The sequence below is a fragment of the Ursus americanus genome, chromosome 7 (genome assembly GCF_024610735.1).
Source record: "Ursus americanus isolate L20-20 chromosome 7, mUrsAme1.1.p, whole genome shotgun sequence".
Taxonomy (NCBI): domain Eukaryota; kingdom Metazoa; phylum Chordata; class Mammalia; order Carnivora; family Ursidae; genus Ursus; species Ursus americanus.
In genome coordinates this window covers 80568555-80583172 of record NC_142133.1, presented here as the reverse complement: position 1 = coordinate 80583172, position 14618 = coordinate 80568555, and positions in this window count along the sequence as shown.

Below are 14618 nucleotides of genomic sequence, written 5' to 3'. Positions count from 1 at the left end.
TTATACAAATGCGCTCACCCACTTCCTTCCCCTCCCCCATCAATAACCACCAAGTTCCATCCATCAACCATTTCTCTTATAGAAGAAAGCATATGCCTCACTGGACATTTTCCCCGGGGTAGAACTGCCTGAGCTACGTGTTCAGTGATCACATAACAAAGAGCAAGAAGTTCAAAGACAGAGCTTGGCCTGTGTGGGCTGCAGTGATGAGGATGACCTTCACAAGGAGAAGCAGGTCAAGCAGAGCAAGCAGTGCAGGCAGGGCTGGGAGTGGCTACAGGAGAATCTAGCGTTAGGGTGTGCAGCGTGGGACTGAACCCCAGGAGAGTTTTCAAAACCAGAAGAAAATTCACTGTGAGGAAGATCCAGTGAGCTGAGTAGCTCATGATGAGGCTAGAAATGTAACTGTTTCCAGGCAGGTCCAACCATTTTCCTGGAATAGTTACAGGATCAGTCTAAATATCTGGACTACAGAAATCCAAATTCCGTCTCCATCCCTCGGAGCTCAGTTTCTGACACCCATCTCAAGGAAGTGGGAACCTGGGGTTCTGGTCCAGGACCTCTCCCTAAGGCTCACTGTGAAATGCCAGAGGGTGTCAGGGCAGAGACTTGTGGAAGTCCTTAGAACGGAGCTTCTAGCTCCCCATCAGGCTCAAGGGGGAAGGCAGAAAGAGCAGCCAGAGGGATGGAAATCAGATGAATGTGCAGACAACTGAGAGCAGGACAGACATAAGACATGAGAAGGTGAGCCTGAGGTCTGAGGTGAGTCTAAGGTACATTATTAGAGCCGGCTGCCCAGGTTCCAGGAAGCTACTAGAGGACCCGGAGCTTTTTAAGGAACTGCCTGGAAACAATCCCTTTATCCCTTGCTTGATCTTACTTTAGTCCGGTCTTCCTTTTCAGAGGAATTGAAGAGTAAAACACTAACTGAAGGGTCCCTACGTCCACCCTCAGACACAGTTCTTCTTGGCCCTTCCCAAGGGATCGCAGAAGGGGAAGGCATTTCCGAAACAATTGGGCCCACATCCTGTCTCCTCACAGCCAGTCCACATCCAACAGATTAATCACCCCAGACCGGAAGAAGTGAAAGGTGAGTCTAAGAAGCCTAATCACTCGGGTCTTCTAGGGCAATGTTCTTTATACACATCCCACTTTTCTTTCTTCCTTTGCATGAAATGGATATGACCATTTGTCGTATATGAAACTTTGTGAAGAACTTCCTGAAACTCCCAGCTCTATTCTCCTACTTCGATTCGAACTGGGTCCATTCAGAGGCTGAATCTATGAATTCAATACCTCCCTCCAAGCACCAAGAGAAGGAGGACGCAGACGTTAATCTACAACAATCTCAAGTAGTGCATAAATAAGACAAGGTACGTAAGATGGTCTTTATTGATCATAGCCAGAGTGAATGACATGTGCTGCCAAAGTAACAAGAAGTTGCCTTTACAACGCAATCTTTGAGCACTTACTTTATACCCTGTATGTACCATACCATTGTGTTTTTATGTTGTTTACTTTTTGCCTTGGCCATTGTGTTATTTTAATACCTTTTTTTTTAAATCCAAGAAGTTCCATTTGACTTGTTTTTAGAATTCACTTCTCATCATGGTATCCACATTACTTTGAGTATGATTTCTATTTTTTACATTTTTAATCACTTTCAACATTTAATTTCATGGTTTCTTCCAGAATATTCTGTTTTCTATCCTAGGGCACAAACTTCTTGTTTATTGCTTTAGCTGACTGTCTGTCATGGTTGTTCATTTCCTCAAATGGTGTGTAATTTTGTCATCTAAGCTCTCTTCAGCAGGGTTTCGGGTTTCTGTGGGTGTCCCATACACCGTACGTAGTTATAGTATTCCTACGGAGCAGTTTTATATTTGTTTGCTGTTGGCCTAGGGCTTAGTATCTTCCTTCCTAGATTCTACGGTAACTTCCCTGTACCATTATCAATCATGTGCCTTAGATGCCACGCTGTTTACAGGCACAAGCCTGATTCCTTAGTAGAGCCGTTTTACTCGCATCCAGAGTCGTAGGCAAGTGGTAAGCCTCCTTTTGGCTTCTCCAGGCCCCCACATGTGGTTTTTCTATTATGTTCCATGGAAGCACTGATCATTTCTGGATCCTATCTTTTTACTGGGACTCCAGCTTCCCATTGTCAGTTGGCCCAAATCAAGATTTATAGTGTCTGTGTGAGCCACCAACTTCCAGAGCCCAGGTCTGATCAGGAGCTCCAGAGACTGTCATGGTACCAGAAGAAGTCCACTGCTTAGGCTTTACATTCTCTTAAGTTTTGGTGTTAAAATATATTCTTTTCTTCCTTTTGAGCAAGCCTCAGTATTTTGAAAGACTGTTTTGTTACTGACTACTCAGCCCTCTTATGCATTTCAAGGAGGGCTGTTCACCCCTTGAGTCTAACTGGTTGCCTGGGTGCTTTGCTTGTTCAACCACCTCTCCTGACCACTTCTCAGTGAATGTTCTAGTCCAAGCTGCTGATCTTTTTGGTTGCCCACATGTGTCTCCTCCTTCTCTCCCTTTACTCCTGCACTTCAGGGCCCCCATCTGGACACTGCCCATTTCCAAGGTCTAGCTCAAATCCTTCCTCCTGTTAAAGCACTTCTGATATGGAATGAGTTTGGATTCTTTCTTTCCCATCCAGCACATCTTTCCTTCCAGCACAAATTATCTGCAACAATTCTGGCATTTTTTGTGGCTGTACATATTTTTAAATCACAGAGTTGGGTATGAAACATATGACTTTATTCTTCTACAATGTAACTTAATATCCATCTTGGGCTCGAATTTCAACTATCGCAGGAAAGTAAACCTCACTGATTGAAGGATAATTCAGTCACTTCTGATCTCTTTTTTTCCGTCAGTAAATCCAGATTTTTTTCCCTTACTTTGTTTCTGCCTTTAACCTAGGCTGATAGCACTCCTCTCAGGCTAATGTTTCACATGACATCTGGAGGAAGGTAGTCTTGTTGAGGTCAGACTGTGCTCTCTGCTGGCATCCCTCTGAACAGAGCCCAGTCCCTGTTAGTCCTTGCTCATTGGCCTTTAGAACCCCTGCAGCCCCTACTATGTCCATTGTTCAATCATAATCTCTACTTTGGAACACGTGTAGTCTGTGTCACAACTAGAAAGATCATTCCATTGGCTCTTATCTCCACTGGCAAGGAATAAAGGCTTAGGACACGTTGGAAAATCGGCGGTGCTCTCCCCCATGCTAGATGGTTGTCTCTGTGAGTTCTCCTGCTCCAGGGTCAGGCTAGATGGAGACTCCACTGAGTCCTAACGCTGAATTCTGTAAAAGCAAGCCACAGGTTGCCTTGCTTTTGCATTCTCCCACCCTGAGGGAGGTTCTAGGACTAACCACCCAACTGCTTCCTTCCTAGGATGGAACGTGAAGTCAGCATGGGGAGCAGGAAACCCACACTCAGTCTGACTCTTGCCTGTATGCAACTCTAAGAAACAAGTCCTACTTGTACAACGAATCCACAGAGATTTCCAATTACCCCTCCCTAAGACACAGGTGAGCTACAGAAGAGAAAAGCAGCCAGTTATGTACATGTTCTATGAAATCCTGTCATTTGGAGATAAACTAGATGCTAATTCCTTCAGATTGGTTCCTGATAATCAAAACTGAAGTTTGAAACTCTCAGCTAAGTTATGACTAACGTCTTTCTCTCTGACGTTCTCTAATAAGGGCCCTGCTGGTAGGGGCAGGGGGAAATAAGGAAAGAAGGGGTTTTACAGTCACATATTTTAATTTCAGATACTACCCTCAGTGTTCTTGCATATACTGTACTGCCATTTTTTTGGTATGTATTATTATTACCATGGTCTCCGCAAAGAGAAGTCAAAGAACGTCCTAATGTTTTGAAACACCGGGCTCTGATGGAATGCCTTTGGGGGTCAGTCTAACCAAAGAGCAAACTTCAGTTCTGTTCCAGTACTTGTGAGTGTTGAAACATTCGTCCCTGTGGGCATTGGGACAAGTATCTCTATTTTAAATCTAAAAACAAACCATTCAGCTTTTCTTTTTTAAATTAATTTTTCGGTAATGTATACCATAAGTATAGTAACAGGTGTCCAATGAATGTAGTAAAATGTATACTCATTAACTATATGTACATTTTATTTTTTTAAATTGCACACTACTTCAGTCCTTAATTACCATGTCATCCTTGGCCCTTCCTGAAGCCCAGCCCTCACCCTGGTATTAGGAAGGGGCTGAAGATCAAGGAGGAAGCAAGAATTTCCATTACATTACTCCATAATATCTCTTCCATAATGATAATTTAAAGTGATTTTTATTTTAATGAATTAGGTGTGATATTTAAAATGCCCACAGAATCAAAGCAACCTCATCATCACAAACATATCCACTGTGCTTGCTTTAATTCAACACTTACATTATACAGAAATGATTAAATAAGTGTGACTAATACTTCTCATTCTCCACCTAAACTTTTTCCTGCTGATGTCGGATTTGATGGCATTTTATGTAATTTTTTGGTATCTTAAACTGTTTCTCTAGCTGCTACAGAATGAGCATTAATATTAATACTACCAAATGAACATACATACTATGGATTTAAAACTTGTAATCAACTTTATAATTAATTGGTGGTGCTTTTTTCCCCTAGGAACTGAGCTAACGAGGCATATTTAATTAATTAAAATAACCACTAGCTTGTATGGGGTGAACTGGATTCATCACAGACACTGTCACATTGCACTCTGATCACAATCTCGAAGGGCAGGAGCTCCTTCCTGCTGTACTTAGCAAGAACTGGAGACTCCCTCAGTCTGAGGAATTTGCCCCAAATTCCTTAGCCAATAAGCTGTGGAAACAAGATTTGAACCCAGATTCATTATCCTCTGTTTTTTTCTACAACTCATTGGCCTCCCCAATTAAACCCATACATCTGAGTTGGGTAGGGAAGTGGTTTCTCTTATTGTCAAATTTCATCTGTTTTGTGCATTCCCCTCCCTGACTCCCCAAGTGCTTCCCTCACCTTGTTAAGGAGAGTACGAAGGCTTCTGCCTACTCAGGCATTTCTCTGATGTAAAGTGAGATCTTTGCAGCTATCCTCTCTAAAATGAGAGCATTCCAGCCAGTGTTTGCAAGTGGCTGAGCTGCTGAAGAGATCATACCAGCTCCCTAATGGTGTGAAAAGCAATTTCACATAAGCCTATTTCAGAGCTGCACACTCCATCCATTAGCCAGAGAGAGAGAGACAGAGACAGAGAACCACTAACCATTCCTTGCTGTATAGACCACTGTAATTAGAGACAAAATGGATGCGATAAATTCTAAACCTTGGGAGGAAGTGAGCTTTTCCTGGAAAACCTGTTTGCAAATGGTACCATGCTTCTGCATTTTTCTACCCCGTGAGTTTTCTGCATCTGCTGTTTAAATATAACAGCACATATGGTAGCATCATTTTGCAAAGCGGCATAAGAGAAGATGGGGAAACCATTACCCTCTCTGCTTCCACTCCTCCACCCACCCCTATGGCCGTGTGGAGGATCTGGAGAGCAGGGACCTGGAAAGAGGAGTGACCCCTTGGGGGAGGGCCACACTCCACCCACCTTCCTTCCCCTGCATCATCTGCCCCTGGGGTTTCAAGTTCTCTCCCACCGGATGGTCCATATCCCATTCACCGCAGAAGAGTGGGACCCAAGCAGCATATTTCTAACATGCTATTAACAGAGGTATTTTATAATAGATGGAATCTTCATACTTGCTTTATGTGGGTCTGTTTAAGACATGAAAAAGCTGTTCGAGTTTCACTTGGTGACAAGCTGGAGCAATAAGAAACCTCTGAGGTCACCTCATCTATCCCTCTACCAGCACCTCCTGTGTGTCGTCTAAGCTGACTCTAAGTGAAACAAGTGGCTGCCGCTGCCCAGGAAAATCACTCCATGGTCAGAGGAGAAAAACTTTCTCTCGTGTCCAACTGAAAGTCTCCTCTTCTAATTTGAGTCTGTTGACTCTCAGCTAAAGGGGCTTCCCCATGAAAGGACTTTTCCTCAGCCTGCTCGTGTCTGACACTACCCCCAAGCACGGGGGAAGCTTCGAGCTGGACGTGGCAGGACATGTGGAGAAAAGTGAAGTCCCAAACACCCACCAACTCAGCAGAGCAGCTCTGAGACCCAGGACCTGGGATGCGGAGGCAGCCTACACCGAGGATGGCATCAGGTCAGACACAGAACCCTCCAAGGGAATCAGGTCGGCTTCTCCAAAGTTAATTCTGGAACAAAGGGCCTTGTGCCTCTCTTGGGTCTTGCTACCCAGCATGTTATGTTGGAGACAGACACATCAGCACTGCCTAGGAACTCGTTAGGAAGTCAGACTCTCGGGTCCCACTCTAGAAGTACCAAATCCGAATCCACATTACCAGGTCTCTAGGTCACTCCTGGGTACATCAACATTCGAGAAGTGCTGCACAAAGCCGTTGTTTCCAAACTTGACCTTAGTGGAATCACTTGGGGAGCTTAAAAAACTTCAGATGCCTGGTTCCTGCCTCCAGAAATTCTCATTTAATTGGTCTGGGATGTGGCTGGGCAGAGAAATTTTTAAATCTCTAATGTTCGGCAAAATGTGAGAACTGCTGCTCTAAGGTGCTCCCCCCACCCTCCAAGGTCTCGTGGAAGCCCACCAACCTCACGTCACTGTCACCAACCTCACGTCACTGTCACCAACTCCCTGCAGCCCGCGCTCATGTGGATGCGACACATCACCCACTGGAGTGCCCAGCCTGCTGTCCCCTTGCCTTGACCCGCCCTGCACAGGGGAGCAGAGCGGGGAGACTGCAGGCTCTAATCCAGCTCTGCCTCTATAGCTCTGCAGCCCCGGCATTTAGCTTATCTCTAATAGTTTAATAATGGCACCTGCCTCTTGAGTTTGATAAGCAGGCTAAATGAGAGATGCAAAAGGGGCCAGGCTGAACAAGCCCTTTCTCTCTCCTCCCTCTAAAGGACCACTGATCCAACACTAAAGAAATATTCATAAAACCCAAATGATCTCTAAAATGAGGAAGGGGGCAGAGGCTGGCTGTCAGTCAGTACAGTCTCAACCAATTTCTTTCTGAAAGATGGAAAATGGCTGGAAACCTGTTGGCAACTGAACCAGCAACAGAAGGAAGAGTCCAGAGAATGCTGGGAAGGGATCGGAAATGGGGTGGGATCACCCTCCAGGAGATTCTGGGCTGACCCTACAGGACCAGGAGGCGGATGAGAGGTGGAGGCGGAACCCTGGGCATTAACCACTGGCTGCTCTCCCACTCAGCACCCACCCCACCTTGACCCTTCCTATGGAGAAGCTGTCAGTTTGGGTTTCCTTGGCCTCACGGTCCTTCCTCCCACAGATGATTATTCTGATTTCTGTGTCTCAGGGACTCATCTACTGTTGAACTTGTCATGCGGTTCTGAAATACGTCTGTCATTCTATAAAAAGGTCCCTGAAACACAGGGACCAGGCCTTTACCATCTTGCTCCCATGCATCCATGGTCACAAACAGTCCACTCAAATAGTTTTTGTGGAAGGAAAGTGCTTTTTCTAATTTGCTTTCATTCTACTCCAGAGCCTAGAAACTTCTCTCTTGCCCAGCATATGACGCATGCATCCTTGAGCAGCTTTCCCTTTCCCCTTCCGGTCCTACTATCCACATATGCCACCCCCTTCCAGAGACCCTATTTCCCAGCCATGCCAAATATAAAAGCTCAAAATTAAGGCATATTGTGCAAATGGGCTAAAGAATGCATAATGGAATACCTAGCTGGTCATCTTCCACAGGATGGCATTTCCTTATTAGTAAGTTATGCTCTACCCTTAGTCTGCTCCTGAGTTTCCCTGATTAGAAGCCTTAATTTATCATCATCAAAATAGAAAGGTTTTATTTTTTTCTGTAGTCTCCCATTAACCAAGCTAACAAGACTGATTTACAAACCAGATGCCAATTTGTCGCTGATCCACCCACTTTCATGTGCCAACTCTGCCTTTAGATATTAATGCAGTCAATTAATGCATTCAGTTCATTAAAGCTACGATTTGCAAACTTGGAAGCTCTTCTGATGTATGGAAGTGTTCCTGCCTGTTTGCTTCTACTGACCTATGTTGATTTCACTGGGGACACTACAATGCTACTGCTACATTTGTGGGGGAAGAAACACTCCGACGTAGGCCATAAGCAGCAAATTAACTGCTCCATCCAGAACGTCCCATTCTGTGTCTTTATACTCATTTTTCTATTGGAATGCCCCTTCCAGATTCACCTACTTGACATATATTTATTATTTTAGGGCCCCCACCTAAATGATACCCTTCTCATCAGCTTTTCTTGAATCCCACAAGCAGCTCCTTTGAACGTCTGTTACACTTTGCTCATCTTCCTGTGACGGAATTCCGTTTATGCCAGCTAACACGCAGCACTAAGTTCTAGGGCTGTGGAGACAAAGCATCATCTCTGCTCTTGAAGAACCAATGATTAGTGGAGGAGATAGGAATTTAAACATAGAGCATTTTATGATTTAATCTACTGTTAGTAACTGGAAACGACCGTAATAAGGCAACCCCAAGTTTTGTCCAATTATAACCATGACAGAGTACTTAGTTGCAAGCCCAAGAAACTGAGTCTGGCCATGTTAAGCATAAAGGGACTAATGTTGCAGACGAACTTGCAAAAATCACTGGGAGGACATGAACAGCAGACTTATGGACAGATCACCAGGGGCAATGCCCCCAAATCACACCACAGAGCTGATCTGCTGGGGATGGCCCTGGGCTGCCGTCCGGCAGTGACTTCTGCATCTTGCACCCAGACATACCCCAACTGCTACCAGCACCACTTTCCAGTAAGCAGCTGGGCTGCGGCCGCCACTGCCACACCACGGATTTTCTGTGGTCTCTGCATCAGTGAATGTTCACACCCATGGCAAGTGTGCCTCATGGCAGATCCCAAGTCTGCGCCCAAGCTTCAAGGAGGTCATGAGAGCAAGTACCTGACATGTGAAGCTTCTGCACTGGGGGGTAGGTTCACAGGGCTCCTAGGAAAGCAATCAAAGATCTCCAAAGAGAGAAGAGATGCTCGCTCAGATGCTGGGCAGCCAAAACAACGAGAGGTGACCGTAATGATAAACACCTGCTTTTAAGGACGCTCTAAGATCCTAACAAGGACGCGGGCCAATGTCTGCCTGAGAGCAAGAGCAAGACTGGGGTGGAGGGGGTGAGCAGGGAGAAAGGTGGCTCCCTATCTTCCTCCTTCTCCTTAAAAGGGCCAGAGACAGAAGTACAACAGAACGAAGTGCAGGATGTAGAGGGCCCCACAAAGTGTGTGGTCTCGCTGCCTCGCCCTTATGTATTAAGCCGGGGCCTTGAAAGTCCAACGGTCTTCCACAGGGCACACAGCTGGTTGGAAGACAAGCTCAAACTAGAAGTGAAATCCCCAGCTCTCTACCCAGTTATCTTTCTACTAATTACTTTTTTGAAAATGTTTACTCTCTAAATTACCTCCGAAAAGATTTGGCACAATACAGATTTCTATGCAGGTTTGTCTGTGGCAGGTCAAAATTACATCAAGTAAGTCTGGTCCATAATAACTACTTTCACTATCAGACTCAAAAATATGTAATTAAGTATTTCCCAGGAAATGTCGCAGATCCTCCTGGCCATCATTTTTACAAGCCCAGACACACAGCTTAGGGTAATTTCACTGCCTCTAATGCAGGTTTAGAACTTAAACTATCCTGATTTGCTCTGGCCCAACAGTGTGAATTTGCACACTCTGGTTGGTTGATTAGTACGTCTGAGTGGTTCATTCTGGTTGAGGGTGAGATATAAAAAGCATGTTTGGGACAGTTTTCTAGCAACTAATGCTCCACGCAGATTGGGTGATGGATGGTGCATCCGAAGGCAGCAGTAGACATTCGGGTTTCAATCTCTCCTTATGGGCTCTTTAAAATCCAAGCTGTGAAACAGCAGCTGAAGCTTTATGTCCAGCCACTGAAGCCAAGACCACACAGAATGGGGTGAGCATGTGTGCAGAATGTGGGGCAGACTGCTGTGGGCACAGCCTGGGGGTCTGTGGGTAGGTCATGCTCAGGAGTCCAGAACTCCTGATTATTTTACAAGACCCTCACTCAGCCTCTTTATAATCCAGAGCCAAATGGGAGGGACGTAGCAAGAAAGAAGCAAATGGTTTCAATGACTTGAAGCCTAAATGAGAGGAAGAGCAGAACGTTTCAACACTGCAGCAAACTTCTCCAGTCTTGGGAGCCATCATGTGATTCTCTGAGGTCTCAGAGGAACCTCACCTGGAACCATCCACAGCTGGGCTTCCCACCTCCCCTGCAAACCTGGTCCTTCTCCAGATTCTTCTGCAGTCGCTGGTACCACCTCCTGCCCGACCACCTATGCTAGTGGACAGTAAGGTTAAACATGTTGCTCTTCAGATTGCTAGAAACTTTGATCACAGCCATTTCTGACCCCTAGAGAAGTGACTCTATTTCTTGGCATCCATAATTCTTCTACTTAGTAAAATACCATAGGGGGCCTGTTTTGCATTGGAAAAGATGAAGCCCCCAAGAGGTGGCCTGGGAAAGAAAGAGGTGAATTACTCAGCAATACAAAGTGAAAGGGTCTGGAGGATGTTTGGGCTCTCTAAGCAGGTAACATGCCCCACAAAGGAAAATGGAGAAAAAGCAGGAGACACATGATGAGTCATGGACCACATTTGGTAGATGACAGTGAAGTCAGAGGAGCAAATTATCATGAACAACCATCAGAAAAAGGTGTGTTCACTAGGCCTGTACCATTCTGAGACAAAGCAGCATCTTCTGCAGAAAGGCACGAGGAAGGCAGGAAGACAGTCCTTGAGCAGTGAGGCCAAAGCTCCCAGGGGCAAGCTGTCCCAGCTGGGGAGGGGGGGGGCGCTATAGAAGCGACATTAGGTGAATGTGGCAAACATCAGTCATCCCAGGCAGAGGGCTGATCGGATGGACGTGGAGGGAGGGTACAGGGAGGACCTCAGGGTAGGGTGACAGACTTCTGAGTCACAGTTTGTCAAGGTCACAAGCAGCACCTGCTTCTGATCAGGGCTCCCATATCCTGTTGTCAAGAGTTTTCACGTGAGGGAGTAGCCACCGAACTTTCGTTTGCTTCATCTCACTGTTCTTTGGAGTCTGAGCTTCACCCAGACGGCCCTGGCATGTGCACATGTTTGGACACTTTCTGGGGAAGAGTGGAAGTAATGGAATCCTTCTCAGAAAACTCCATGGGAGTAGGGAGTAGGGATAGAAATGGCATGCTCTTCGGGGAACTGTGCCCAAGTTTTCAGAGAAATTCCCAGGTCCCTATCCCCTATTATTTCCCGGCTATATTCTAATTTTCAAAAGGTTAAAGAAAACACAACTCTCACACAAATGTAAACACACGCCAAAGATTTATTCAGCTCATTATTAAGTGAGGAAGCCACTAAGATGTTAATGCTTGTTCAAATGAGAATCTGAGGAGCTGTATATTTATGTGTGATTTAATAAAGGAATGTTAGAAAAAGACGTAACTGGTTAACAAATTATGGGGCCACACACCATCATCTTTGTGGCTATTTTTTTCCCTACTGGACATAAATTATTTGCACCTCCACGAGATAAAGATCTACACATTAATCTCTGCACCACAGAGCTGTAAAATAGCCCAGTCTCCAGGAAGTCAATCAAAGGTGTAAACCCAGCTCCACCCTGAGAAAACACCTAATAATCTTATTTGCATATTTCCAAATTTCAGATAATCTTTCTCACACTAGAAAGCTCTCACACACCTCCTCCCAGATTCTCAGACAAAACTGTTAGTAGGACATACAAAAAACAAACAAACAAACAAACAAACAAGCAAAAACAGTTCAAAGATCCCATTAATCTCACAAAAGACTTTCAAGTAAAAATAAGATATGGAAACAAACATCCCCCACAGTGAGGCTCCCAGAACCTAGACAACCGTTGGCCAGATGAAAAGCACAGATCGCTCAGTGGCACGTTTATGAAAGGACATTCTTCTTCTGACACACATGGAAAGATTTCTTGGAGCACAGACTCCCACAGGAATGCACCGTTTTCTTAGTCCTCTAGTGGATGAAGGGTCCAGTTGATCTTTTTGCCATATAGGACGCGTACACCAAATTTCACGCTGGGGGAAATTACCCTACTCGTGTTTGTTTATTTGTTGTCTCTGAGCTTGCCCAAAGGAATCGGGTCACCTATCATTGAAAAGAAAATACATCATTGGGCTCCATAATGCTGGTCTGTTCTTTCTTGTATGCCTTTCATACCTTACCCTTCAGCAGAGAAGTGTTTTCTCACACACAGGTATCAGCACCAGCTTTTATTTCAAAAGGCTACCTTAGCAATTGCATTCTTAGCTGGTCCCGCACTGAAAGCTCGAGCAGACACACACGATTTTATGAAATGATGTGTCAGGAAGAACTCTGTATGATAATGGGTGTCCCCCAGAGAGCTGAAATGGCTCCTGTCCAGCCTAGAGGAAATTCAAGAGCCGCCAGGTCAGGCAACTTGGCAGAATCTTTGTAGAGGACCAGCAGACCTGAGTCCCCCTTCTGTGAGAAACACGGGGAGCCCCAGGGGCCACACCCACCCCCGGTCCACGGTTTCTTACGCCTCTGCTCCTCTAGTGGATCTGCAATAAACAGACAGGAAAGCAACATTCCGTGCTCCAGGAGCCCCCAACCTGGACCTGGGACCAATCTGGGGTCTGGCCAGCCTCACCAGACAATCTGAAATTTTTATACTCTAGGATTTTTCCTGCTCTAGGAATGGGAAGAACTGAATACATCAGCCAAATATCTTTACAGCCAGAATTTTCAGTATAACAAAAAGATTTCCAAGTCCTAGTCACATTTAGATCAAGGCACATTAACATAACAGATTTCTAGGTCTAACTCAAGAATTTTGATGATCTATTACCGTTTGTCATAATGGGATTTGGCCTTTACTATAATTGAGGGTAAGAAATGCAGAACTGGACCATAAGTCCAAAATTGTGTAGAAGAAGCTCTCTTCAATCATTTTATAGAATGCATTGATTGCTGGAAATATCATCTTACTCATTCCATGTGTTTCTAGATTTCAGTTTTCTAAGTGCCATAAGCCTACCTAATTTTACCATGGGGCATCTGTAGATATATTTCTAACATGGAACAAAAACTTCAATAAATCTATCCAGTTAGCTGTGGATGCCATTATAACTTCAGGGTTTTTTTTTTTTTCTTCTTCTTCTCTTTTTCTATGCAAGTTAATAATATTTAAACTGTTTAAATGACCCTTTTCCTGTTTCTAAGCAGAAATTTAGACCTTATTTGTACAAAATGTTAAAATTCTGGCAAATAATGCCTTGGCCTGGCATACTCTAAATCCTCCACTTAAATGGAAACGGATACCTTCAAAGTCATGAAATCTCTGCCAGCGAGCACAGCATCAGCAAACCCAGAAGCCGTAATGATGCCCCGCCCTGAGGCAGTACCTTGGTCAGCGCACGGAGCTTTGAAAACCAAATCGATATGGTCTCCAGAGTAAAATATAAAGTGCACCGAGGAAAAGTGTGGGCCCAGAGTCCTCTATCAAGGATTGCAAGAGCAGTTTTGTGACCATTTTAAACACTTCTCACATACTTTTAGCCTTGTGGAAACACATCCCTTCTCTTTTATACTCACATCTGTTTCCTGTGTTAGAATATAAACATCTTCAAGGAACATACAGAAATCTTTTTCTATACTTCCACGTATTTAAGACAGGCAGGCACTGCAGTTGCATGGACCAATGGTACTTCAGGAAGGCACTGTTTATTCTTTTTTGGCTAGAAGTACCCATATTAATACTTCCGAAGAGGAATGTGTAAGGAGGAATGTATAAAATGAGTCTTTCTCTTGCCATGTAATATTAAACATGTTGCCACTTTTATCCCCAAAACAGAAACACATGAGGGTAAGAGAATGACTATAGAAAGAGTCCTTTATCTGAGGTTTCTATTCTCTGCCCCTTCCCCTACACATACACGCGAGCACGCACACGCACATATGTGTGAGCTACACGTGCAAAGCTGCGAAGATGTGGAGCAGAGCTCGACAGTGAGAGCAAGGTGCCGAGTCTCGGGAAGGCAGGGAAGGGGGTGGGGGATTCCAGAAGTGGAAGAGGTGCATGTGGGGCCCTTCTCAGGAGTGGGTGGGGAGTCCAGTCTTGCCTGAAGGCAGCCAGAGGTGGACACTTCACTGGGTGCTGACTGGGGCTCCTCGTCAAGAAGTGATGCTGAATGAGGGTGTCTCCAGGACCTTGGGGATGGCATGAGTATGAACATAGGAAGAGACCATGGCTCAGACAGGAAGATAGTGTTTCCTCACACACTGTGCATATCTGAGTGATCGGCCACGGTTGCAGGTGGACAGAGAAGTGTGGAAGCCCAAAAGGACACCACATAACTGGGTAGGGGCATAGCCATGGAGAAAGTGAGAGGAGAATTGAGATGAGGGGTCATGGATGCGTGCAAACCTCAAGTCCTATTAAGAAAGACCTTTCCTGCTCTTCAACAAATGGTGCTG